Source organism: Schistocerca americana, chromosome 1 (assembly GCF_021461395.2).
Source record: "Schistocerca americana isolate TAMUIC-IGC-003095 chromosome 1, iqSchAmer2.1, whole genome shotgun sequence".
Lineage (NCBI taxonomy): Eukaryota > Metazoa > Arthropoda > Insecta > Orthoptera > Acrididae > Schistocerca > Schistocerca americana.
The window spans coordinates 1066443221-1066455322 of record NC_060119.1 but is presented as its reverse complement, the minus strand read 5'-3'; the positions used below and the strand labels follow the sequence as shown (position 1 = coordinate 1066455322).

The following is a 12102-nucleotide window of genomic DNA, read 5'->3' as shown; positions in this document are numbered from 1 at the left end:
TCCTGTATATACATGAGGAACAGCAAAGGGCCTATAACACTACCTTGGGGAACGCCAGAAACCACTTCTGTTTTACTCGATCACTTTCCGTCAATTACTACGAACTGTGACCTCCCTGACAGGAAATCACAAATCCAGCCACATAACTGAGACGATATTCCATAAACACGCAATTTCATTGGGAGCCGCTTGTGTGGTACAGTGTCAAAAGCCTTCCGGAAATCCAGAAATACCGAATCGATCTGAAATCCCTTGCCAATAGCACTCAACACTTCATGCAAATAAAGAGTTAGTTGTGTTTCACAGGAACGATGTTTTCTAAACCCATGTTGACGGTGTGTCAATAGACCGTTTTCATCGAGGTAATTCATAATGTTCGAACACAATATATGTTCCAAAATCCTGCTGCATATCGACGTTAACGATATGGGCCTGTAATTTAGTGGATTACTCATACTACCTTTCTTGAATGTTGGTGTGACCTGTGCAAGTTTCCAGTCTTTGGGTACGTATCTTTCGTCGAGCGAACAGCTGTACATGATTGTTAAGTATGGAGCTAATGCATCAGCATACTCCGAAAGGAACCTAATGGGTATACTGTCTGGACCAGAAGACTTGCTTTTATTAAGTGAAGACACTTTTCCTCACTAACGGATAAGAGTATCAAGTTAAAATTTATGTCATATAGTAAGGTCTATGTTCCTTTCAGGTGTAAAAACTTTAAGTTTCCAGAATGAAATTTTCACTCTGCAGCGAAGTTTAAATTTTTATTAAACTTCCTGGCAGATTAAAACTGTGCACCGGACCGAGACTCGAACTCGGGATCTTCGCCTTTCAGGGGCAAGTGCTCTACCATCTGAGCTACCCAAACACGAATCACGACCCATCCTCACAGCTTGAGTTCGAGGCTCGGTCCGGCACACGGTTTTAATCTGCCAGGAAGTTTCAACTTTAAGCTTATTGGTCAATGCAGTTAAAAGATACGGTTATTTACATCATACATTTTGAGAACCGCGAACTCACTTATAAAAACCTATATATGAACTATCTACATGCATAATTAAATTCATACGAAAACCTTAATACGTAAATCTTTACTCAGACTTGCTCCATTTTCTTTCTTTTGTCGCGACATTTTCGTTAAATTTTACCATGAAATTGTATCGGTTAATGCGCACACGATGTTTATTTATTGATTGTTCTGGTTTCGAGTTTTCACTCGTCAAGAATCCATAACGTACTTCGGGAGATGGCTACGCCGGATGCTGTAGGAGTGTACATATTCTCTGCTAATTTAACTGTAGTTGCATTCACTCATGATAAACGTGCCGTAACAGTTGAGACACTACCGAAATAAAAGGCATCAGGCTTTTTAACTATAGAGTTTTCTTTCTCTTAAATTTTGGACTCGAAGTGCAAATAAAGTATAGGTGTGCTTTAATGCTACCGCAAAATTCTCTCAATCATCTCGACGTACACCTAAATAAGAGATTTTTGGGCAGAAAGTTAAAAAAGTGAGTTTACGAGAGATATCGACGAATTCTCGAGTGATTTCTTTCATCATCTTCTTTGGAAGCAACTGAAACAGAGAGCTTGAACACAAGAAGCCAAGGTCCTAATTTTGGAAGTTATGTGGCAATTAATGGTACAAGATGGAGATGTTTGTGACTGAAGGGATTTCCTCTACACTGGCAAGTACAATTCAACCTAGGTATTGGGAAGAGGCGAAGATACGCATCGAAATTCCGATCTTTCCTTCCAGGAGTGCAAACTCGACGACTGGAAGCTTCATAAAAAGATACATTCTGCAACAGAAATAGCTTACTTTGTGAAATTCAGTTTCAACTTCCTGAAAGCAGCTGATCTGTTTCTAGACCGGACGGACGTGCTGTTCGAGCGTTTTCGCTAGCAAGCTTGTAAACATTAGGCAGATGTCCGGACCTAACGAGACGCCAGAATGGTTCTTAAAATAGTGAAATAAACTATGGGAAGTGACAACAGCTAGGATACGTTGATATTTTCTAGGAAAATTCGTGATTTGAAAACGTATTTCATGGTACATGCTGATGTCAACAAACAGAAACGGGTAACACTAACAATGCCAGAGACAAACTAGTGAACAGTCGACGAAGCATTGTGTTAGGTAGAAAACAAATAGAGTGAAATAAAAACAGTAGTCGTGATATGCTAATTTTTCACTGTTTCTGAATCACTTTCATGTAATTTCAGCTTGACACGAATTTTTGATTTATCCATTGTTAATGGGTCGCTGAACATGATCTTCACGTCTGACAGTATTTCGATGAGGGAAGACACTGCTTGAATCGATTTTATTATATAAAAAAGTTCTTCAGTACGGTCAAGTATTTGAAGAGCAGTGCACTGAAGTTACTGGTTACTGTTAAACAAGTGAAGCTGTTTTATAGGAATGCAGCATTTTTCACCGTAATTACGCGTTGTTGCAATTACTATGTGTGTGTCAACGCATCGCAGTATAAAATAGAGTAACACCCGCCGCTGTGCCTGCTGCTGCAGTCAACCATCAGCGATGGTATGTTCACGAAGGCTGCATTCAACAAGTATGAGATTGTCGTTTGCTGTTTTATTTTATATTGTAATGTGTTGAAGCACTTCGAAGCGGAGTAAGATTAGTATGTACCCTAGGGCGTCCTTATTTTCCAACTTCAATATTTCTGAGCGCTCACCCTCCAGTACTGTTAGGATGATTCTAAAACATGTCTGCTGGCCGCGGTGGCATGCGGTTCTAGGCGCTCAGTCCGGAACCGCGTGACTGCTACGGTCGCAGGTTCGAATCCTGCCTCGGGCATGGATGTGTGTGATGTTCTTCGGTTAGTTAGGTTTAAGTAGTTCTAAGTTCTAGGGGACTGATGACCACAGATGTTAAGTCCCATAGTGCTCAGAGCCATTTGAACCATTTTTTTAAAAACGTGTCTGTGCATTTTTTTAAAAATTGCAATCAGAGCACTGGGACCCGTGCCAGCTTGAGCGCGAATGTTCACAGACATTGTGCTGACGTTATCTCAGAGTCTTAGTACGTGCAATTACAGTGCATCACCTGTTCGTTACCGATCACGTTGCACGTATTTTACAGTTGCTATCTAGCAACGTCTGTTTTCAGTGGGAGATATAAATCCCCAAATAACTGGATACAAATCATCATCAAATCGAAAAGCTCTGGAAGTTTTATTCCATCACAAACGGAAAGCAAAATTAATCGTTACTGAAAGTGCTGATCTTGTTGTTCGCGAATGCATTACATTTTGGGAGAAGGCGAGAATTTCGTCATGAGCTATTCAGCATTGTTTACAAAAAGTAATCAACTTGCAATAGTGGTGAAGAGAATTGCACAAATCGCAAAAAAGTGTCAATATGTGTTTAAGGCCGTGAAGAGAAGTTTATAAATAATTAAAGTAGATGGTATCGCACATGCCAGTGTTCTAAAAACAATCAAGTTGGAGAAAGACAGCAGAGGGAGCCAAGGCGGAAAGGCTACCTTGTAGGAGAAGACCGAATACATGCGGGTAAAGAAGAAGAAAAAAAACTGGATGAAGAGAAAAACACAGGAGAAACAAAAGTGCACAGAATGTACTACTACATCTTGTGCTTCCAGAATTAGATTTGTACTCTGCAGCGGAGTGTGCGCTGATATGAAACTTCCTGGCAGATTAAAACTGTGTGCCGGACCGAGACTCGAGTTCGGGACCTTTGCCTTTCGCGGGCAAGTGCTCTACCATCTGAGCTACCGAATCACGACTCACGCTCGGTCCTCACAGCTGTACTACTTTCATATCAGCGCACACTGCGCTGCAGAGTGAAAGTTTCATTCTAGAAACATCCCCCAGGCTGTGGCTAAGCCATGTCTCCGCAATATCCTTTCTTTCAGGAGTGCTAGTTCTGCAAGGTTCGCAGGAGAGCTTCTGTAAAGTTTGGAAGGTAGAAGACGAGATACTGGCAGAAGTAAAGCTGTGAGGACCGGGCGTGAGTCGTGCTTCGGTAGCTCAGATGGAGCATCGCCTGATATGCGGTCCTTCGGCGGACGTATGGTGTTTGGTCAAAAAAATGATCGCCTTCCTCCTTCGGGTGGGGCCGCAAACAATAGAACCACGCACACTACTTCTCCCAGATAGGGCATATTATCCCCGAACGAAGACAAACGCAGTGACTTGGATTCGAGGTTTGACTGTGCGTTGTCTTTTCCGAGACGGCAGTAAGAATGTGCTTGACTTTTGGGCCTTACTACAGGAACATCACTCACAGCTTACGAGACATCCGAGATATCGAACATATTACGCAAATTTTTTAGGGAGTGCCTTGCTTGATCCCCCACCCAGTTGGGGTGTCCCAGGTAGGAGAATGTAATTATTGTCTATAAGTATCAGAACAAGAAAGAACCAGGACAGTGGAGAGGATCCACAAACACACGTGAAGACGTATCCGACACCAACGCGAGGTATGACGGGATTAGCAGGGTACGCGCCTAAAAGAGGAACGTAGAACGTTATTGTTTTGTACTGACAGAAGCAGGATATTTATTTTTATTTTTTTTTCACTACTATGTAAAAAAAAGTCCTCTTATTTACGTTTCCCAGAAAAATTTTATTTTATAAAGTCATCGTCTTATATATTTAAAAAAAATGCTAGAAGCAGTTTATGTTTGTTATTGTTACACCGAATGTAAAAAAAAAGAAAAAAAGTGGTCAACGCGACAGAATGTCAATCCTAAGCACGCGAGTTCGATTCCCCGGTGAGTCAGAGTCACAGGAAAAAAAAAAAAAAAAAAAACTTGCCTGCGAAAGGCAAAGGTCCCGAGTTCGAGTCTCGGTCGGGCACACAGTTTTAATCTGCCAGAAAGTTTCATATCAGCGCACAGTCCGCTGCAGAGTGAAAGTTTCATTCTGGAAACACCCCCCAGGCTGTGGCTAAGCCATGTCTCCGCAATATCCTTTCTTTCAGGAGTGCTAGTTCTGCAAGGTTCGCAGGAGAGCTTCTGTAAAGTTCGGAAGGTAGGAGACGAGATACTGGCAGAAGTTGGAACATTATGGAGTAAGGGGAGTAGCTTACAATTGGTTCGCCTACTACTTTAAGAACAGAAAGCAGAAGGTAATCCTCCGCAATATTGAGAGTGGTAATGATGTTCAGTCCCAATGGGGCACTGTTAAATGGGGCGTTCCCCAAGGGTCGGTGCTGGGGCCACTGCTGTTCCTTATTTATGTAAATGATATGCCTTCTAGTATTACAGGTGATTCAAAAATATTTCTGTTTGCTGATGACACCACCTTGGTAGTGAAGGATCTTGTGTGTAATATTGAAACATTATCAAATAATGTAGTTCATGAAGTAAGTTCGTGGCTTGTGGAAAATAAATTGATGCTAAATCACAGTAAGACTCAGTTTTTACAGTTTCTAACCCACAATTCAACAAGAACTGACATTTTAATCAGACAGAATGGGCATGTTATAAGCGAGACGGAACAGTTCAAGTTCCTAGGCGTACGGATAGATAGTAAGCTGTTGTGGAAAGCCCATGTTCAGGATCTTGTTCAGAAACTAAATGCCGCTTTATTTACCATTAGAACAGTATCTGAAATAAGTGACATTTCAACACGAAAAGTAGTATACTTCGCATATTTTCATACGCTTATGTCATATGGTATTATTTTTTGGGGTAATTCTTCTGATTCAAAAAGGGTATTTTTGGCTCAAAAACGGGCTGTTCGAGCTATGTATGGTGTAAGTTCGAAAACCTCTTGTCGACCCCTATTCAATAGTCTGGGAATTTTGACATTGCCCTCACAGTATGTATTTTCTTTAATGTCGTTTGTTGTTAGCAATATTAGCTTATTCCCAAGAGTTAGCAGCTTTCACTCAGTTAATACTAGGCAGAAATCAAATCTGCATGTGGAATGCACTTCCTTGACTCTTGTGCAGAAAGGAGTGCAGTATTCTGCTGCATCCATTTTCAATAAGCTACCACAAGAACTCAAAAATCTTAGCAGTAGCCCAAACACTTTTAAGTCTAAACTGAAGAGTTTCCTCATGGCTCACTCCTTCTATTCTGTCGAGGAGCTCCTGGAAGAGATAAAAAATTAAGCAAATTCCAGTATTACATTCTTGATTTTCTTTGTTTAAACTAACGACTTGTTTCATTTTATGTGTTTCTACAATCGTGTTATAATTTCATGTATTGACTCGTTCCATGACCATGGAGACTTCTCCTAAATGTGGTCCCACGGAACAATAAATAAATAAATAAAAAAAAATAAAAAATAAAAGTACAGCTGTGAGGACCGGACGTGAGTCGTGCTTCGGTAGCTCAGATGGTAGAGCACTTGCCCGCGAAAGGCAAAGGTCCCGAGTTCGAGTCTCGGTTGGGCACACAGTTGTAATCTGCCAGAAAGTTTTAGATCATTTATGTAAATCAGAAACAGCGGAGGGCCATTGACACTACCTTGAGGAGCGCCAGATATCACTTCTGTTGTACTCTAGGATTTACCGTCTGTCACTACGAACAGTCACCTCTCTGAGAGGAAATCACTAATCCAGTCACTCAACTTAGACGATACTCCATATGCACGCAATTTGCTTAGTAGTCGCTTGTGAGGAGCGTTATCAAAAGCCTTCTGGAAATATAGGAACATGGAATCGATCTGAGATCCCTTTTCGACAGCACTCATTACTTCATGAGAATAAAGAGCTAGTTGCGTTGCAAATGAACGATATTTTCTGAATCCATGTTGATTATGTATCAATAAGGCATTTTCTTCAAGGTGCTTCATAATGTTCGGGTACAATATATGCTCCAAAATCCTACTACAAATTGAGGTCAGTGATATGGGCCTGTAATGCAATATGTTACTCATATTTCCTTTCTTGAATATTGATGTGATCTGTGCTACTTTCCAGTCTTCAGGGACAGATCTTTCGTCAAGTGAGCGGTTGTATATGATTGCCAAGAATGGCGCTATTGTGTCTGCATACTCTGAAAGGGACCTGACTGGTATACTATATGGACCGGAAGACTTGATTTTCTTACGTGATTTGAGTTGCTACGCAACACCTAAGGTATCTACTTTTATGTCACTCATGCTAACAGCTTTTCTGGTTTCGAATTATGGAATATTTACTCCGTCTTCTTTCGTGAAGGGATTACGGAAAACTGTATTTAGTAACTCCGCTTTAGTGGCACCATCATCGGTAACAAAAAAACGGCTCTGAGCACTATGGGACTTAACATCTATGGTCATCAGTCCCCTAGGACTTAGAACTACTTAAACCTAACTAACCTAAGGACATCACACAACACCCAGCCATCACGAGGCAGAGAAAATCCCTGACCCCGCCGGGAATCGAACCCGGGAACCCGGGCGTGGGATCATCGGTAACATTTCCATCGCTGTGGCGCAGTAACGGTATTGACCTTTTTTTTCCACTGGTGTGCTTACATCTCTTTGGGTTTTCCACCATATTTTGAGAAAATGTTTCGTTGTGGAAACTGTTAAAAGCATCTCGCATTGACGTCCGCACTAAATTTCGAGCTTCCGTGAAAATTAGTCAGTCTTGGGGATTTTGCGTTTTTCTGAATTTGGCATGCTTTTTTCGTTGCTTCTGCAACAGTGTTCTGATGTGTTTTGTGTACCATGGTGGATCAGTCGCGTCTCTTATTAACTTATGCGGTATGAATCTATCTACTGCTGTCGATACTGTATCTTTGAATTTGAGCCATATCTGATCTACACTTACATAATTAGCTTGGACGGATTGGAGGCTCTCTCTTAGGAAGGCATCAAACGAATTTTTATCCTCTGTTTTAAATAGATGTATTTTGCTTTTATTTTTAGTGGTTTTGGTTGATATGGTTTTGAGCCTCACTACAATGACCTTGTGTTCACTAATCCCTGTATCCGTCATGACGGTCTCTATTAGGTCGGGGTTATTTGTGGCTAAGAGGTCAAGTGTGTTTTCGCAACCATTTACAATTCGTGAGGGGTTAATGAACTAATTGTTCAAAGTAATTCTCAGAGAAAGCATTTAGTACAATTTCGGAAGATGTTTTCTGTCTACCACCGGCTTTGAACATGTATTGTCGCCAACAAATCTGGGGTAGATTGAAGTCTCCGCCAATTATGACTGTATGAGTGGGATACTTATTTGTAATGAGATTCAAGTTTTCTTTCAGCCGTTCAGCTGAATCTATCCTTTCTGAACACAGTTTGCACCTCTGTAAAAATTTCGGCAGAATTTATCTCCGGCTTTAGCCAGCTTTCTGTTCCTATAACGAAATCAGCTTCAGTGCTTTCTCTCAGCGCCTGAAGCTGTGGTACTTTTCCAACACAGCTACGAAAATTTACAATTACTACACCGACTGTTGCTTGGTCGATTCTTGCCGTTTCTTTACCGTGTATCATTTGAAATTGGAGCCCTCTTTGATCTTTCCCAGGACTGTCTAACCTAAAAAACCGCCCAGTCCACGCCACACAGCCCCTGCTACCGTGTAGCCGCCTCTTGTGTGTAGTGGACACTAGTGGACACCTGACCTACTTAGGGCAACCCGAAACCCCACCACCCTATGGCGCAAGCCGAGGAATCTGCAGCTTACACGTTCGTAGAACGGCCTGAGCCTCTGATTCAGACCCTCCACTCGGCTCTATACCAAAGGTCCGCAGTCGGTCCTGTCGACGATGCTGCAGATAGTGAACTCTGCCTTCATCTTGCTAGCAAGACTGGCTATTTTCACCAACTCAGATAGCCGCCGGAATCCAGAGAGAATCTCTTCCTATCCATAGTGACACACGTCATTAGTACCGACATGAGCCACCACCTGCAGTTGCCTGTACCCTGTACCGTTCATGGCATCCGGAAGGCCCCTTTCCACATGCTGGATGATTCCCCCCGGTATCCACACGAAGTACACATTGGATTTCTTCCCGTCCGTAGCTGCCATATCCATAAGGGGCTCGATCACCCGCCTAACATGTTATTATGAATATAGTGTGGCCCTAAAATAACGAAGGGGTTTTAGCTGTGATTAACGTTTTTGTTTATCATTAGTTTCCTTTGATATTCCACAGACTTAAAGAGCAAGAATGGAAGGTTGTTTAAACTTACGTGTGGAATATAATCTCACAATCAGACTGATGTCCGCTATAACAAATAAAAAAATTGTTCACAGATATCACAAATTCGTGACTTTTGGCCCACCGTGTATTAGAATCCACTATTTCTTTAGTTTCCTGCCCCACTTGTACTGTTAATTTGGGTTAATGATGACTAGCTACGAACGTACCCATTGTGAAACCATTAACCGAGTGTCTTTGAAATGATTAATGAAATAACATTTGCACGTTTTCTTCTATTCGCAGCTGTTTAACTTCGAACATTCTGTCCTCTTAACTGGTCTACTATGCACTGAGCAATTTGTTAGCTTAAAATAAACAAGTGTTATTTCATTAATCATATCAAAGCCACTCGTATAATGATTCCATAATGAATGGACATGTTCGAAACTAATCACCATGAACCCCAACTGATAGTGCGACTGAGGCAGAAAAACAAGAAAATAATAGACTGAATACACATGCTAATCCTCTTGTCAACGCAGTGCTGAAATGTGGGAACAAGAACTTTGTGCAGACATTAAGGATTCATTTTACTAGAATGAAAATTGTTTTTTTTTAATTTCAACTTTGAAAATTGGGCAATTATTATTTAGATAACTGGCATTATGTGAAAGAACCAAAATATTATTTTCTACAGCAAAATTTTCGTTTGTGTTGTAAGCTTCCATTTAAATTTTTTTATTATATTATGTTTTTGATACATAGAGTAAATTTTTTGTGATCCACAAAACACCCTTTTTATTTAAAAGACCATGTTTTGTTGTTCAAAAATGGTTCAAATGGCTCTGAGCACTATGGGACATAAGTTCTGAGGTCATCAGTCCCCTAGAACTTAGAACTACTTAAACCTAACTAACCTAAGGACATCACACACATCCATGCCCGAGGCAGGATTCGAACCTGCGACCGTAGCAGTCGCGCGGCTCCAGACTGAAGCGCCTAGAACCGCTCGGCCACTATGGTCGGCTGTTTTGTTGTACGCTCTATTCTACACGACAGTTTAACTAACGTCCCGAATTCTAGGTTCTCGGTCTTTTCTTGCTGTGCGTCATTTTGGTTAGGAACCCTTTTTCTCGATATGCACCAAAACAAATAATCAAATAAAGATTTAATGCAGTTGTAACCCATTTCAAAAGCATAAAGTTTTATACCAAATTTAAATTAATGGGTCTATACTAGCCGTTGCTCACCTCTATTTTGTATTGTGAAATGTGAACTTGCAAAATTATCATTCAGATATATTATACCTTGTTCGAATGAATTTCTTATACAAACCCAACGTTTCGTCCACTTCTGCGGATATCTTCAAGGATGATGGTAGCATCTACGAGAGTTTGATTGGTCACGGAATTTATTCTAGCGAGACAAAGTAGCCTAAAATGTTTCAACAAATGTGACTGTTCTTTCTTTCTATCTACCTTCACCATTAATTAAACAGTAATCATAAGCACGCTAATTTTTTGCATTACTCATGTAAAGCTACACAAACAAATGACTAAAATTATGCTCTATGTTGGCGAGTGACCATTCATTTTACTTCAATAATAGAAGTGAGAAGATTATATATTCCGGTTTTAGCCCTTCTATTCTCGCACTTCATTGTGTTTGTAACTGAGGCAGAATTTAATTTTTTCATGAGACTCTGTTTCTTAATTTGAATATTAATGGCCGGCCGCTGTGGCCGAGAGGTTCTAGGAGCTTCAGTCTGGAACCGCGCGATCGCTACGGTCGCAGGTTCGAATCCTGCCTCGGGCATGGATGCGTGTGATGTCCTTAGGTTAGTAAGGTTTAAGTAGTTCTAAGTTCTAATGGACTGATGACCTCAGCTGGTAAGTCCCATAGTGCTCAGAGCTATTTGAACCATTTTTGATGTTAATGGAAGAGAGATTAAATAGCGTATCCAGTGTCGAAGCAACACATTTGCTCTAGTTTTATCCATATTTTACACTTGTAGATGTTAATTTTAACAGCCTCAGTTGCACCGTTTACCCAGAATTCACCTAGGTTTCATTCGGGATAACCCAACCTTCTTCAGAATAACAGTAACTACCGTTTATCAATAGGCTGTTGATTATTAAAATTAATATTTATACATTTGCTGACAGGGCCGCGAAATGTTGAAGATATTTAACTTGTAGATGTGATTGATTGTATTCAATATACAGGGCGTATGCATAAAGAATTTCGTGTTTTATAAAATCACACGTTGCATCTCGGTCCCTGTAGTTACGTCATGAGATACATTAAAGAACATGGTACACAAAGAACACTGATAAAATTTAGAGGAAAGCAAGCTTAGCACAGCATAGAGCACTATAAAATTATTGCCATAAGTAACGAATGGCTCTGAGCACTATGAGACTTAACTTCTGAGGTCATCAGTCCACTAGAACTTATAACTACTTAAACCTAACTAACCTAAGGACATCACACACATCCATGCTCAAGGCAGGATTCGAACCTGCGACCGTAGCGGTCGCGCGGTTCCAGACTGTAGCGCCTAGAACCGCTCGGCCACTCCGGCCGGCCATAAATAACGGCTTCGTAGCCAAAGCAATAGATAATATGTACATACAAATCCAGGAAAACTAAGATAACAAAGAGGAATTATAATGAAGAAGAGCATTTATTCACTGTTTTTTCATAGAAGCAGTATAACAGTTGAATTGTTCATGAATAATAGGTTATAAGATTTATTACGCCTCAGCATAAAGAATATTCCCAAAAATTCAACAATGGGATATAAAGAAACGTCATGCCCCAGTTGTCGTTCCTAATATGTTGGGAAAACAGGGAGAAGTTGCAAAACCAGTTTCCAATAAAACGTATATATCTTCAGGCTCAACCACTTGAAAAATCAGTCGTCGCACCGCATAAGCTCGAAACTAAACACTTTATCTATAGGACAGACAACGATATTATAGTATTAGACAATGAAACTATATCTGTTACAGAACACATAAAC

The 12102-nt window shown here is 40.6% G+C and overlaps 1 protein-coding gene across 1 annotated transcript in view; it reads right to left on the bottom strand.

Moving 5' to 3' along the window:
• LOC124549794 (guanylate cyclase 32E) overlaps positions 1 to 12102 on the bottom strand; it is an 828442-nt gene that overhangs the window by 775998 nt on the left and 40342 nt on the right. The gene's annotated exons all lie outside the window — the stretch shown is intronic.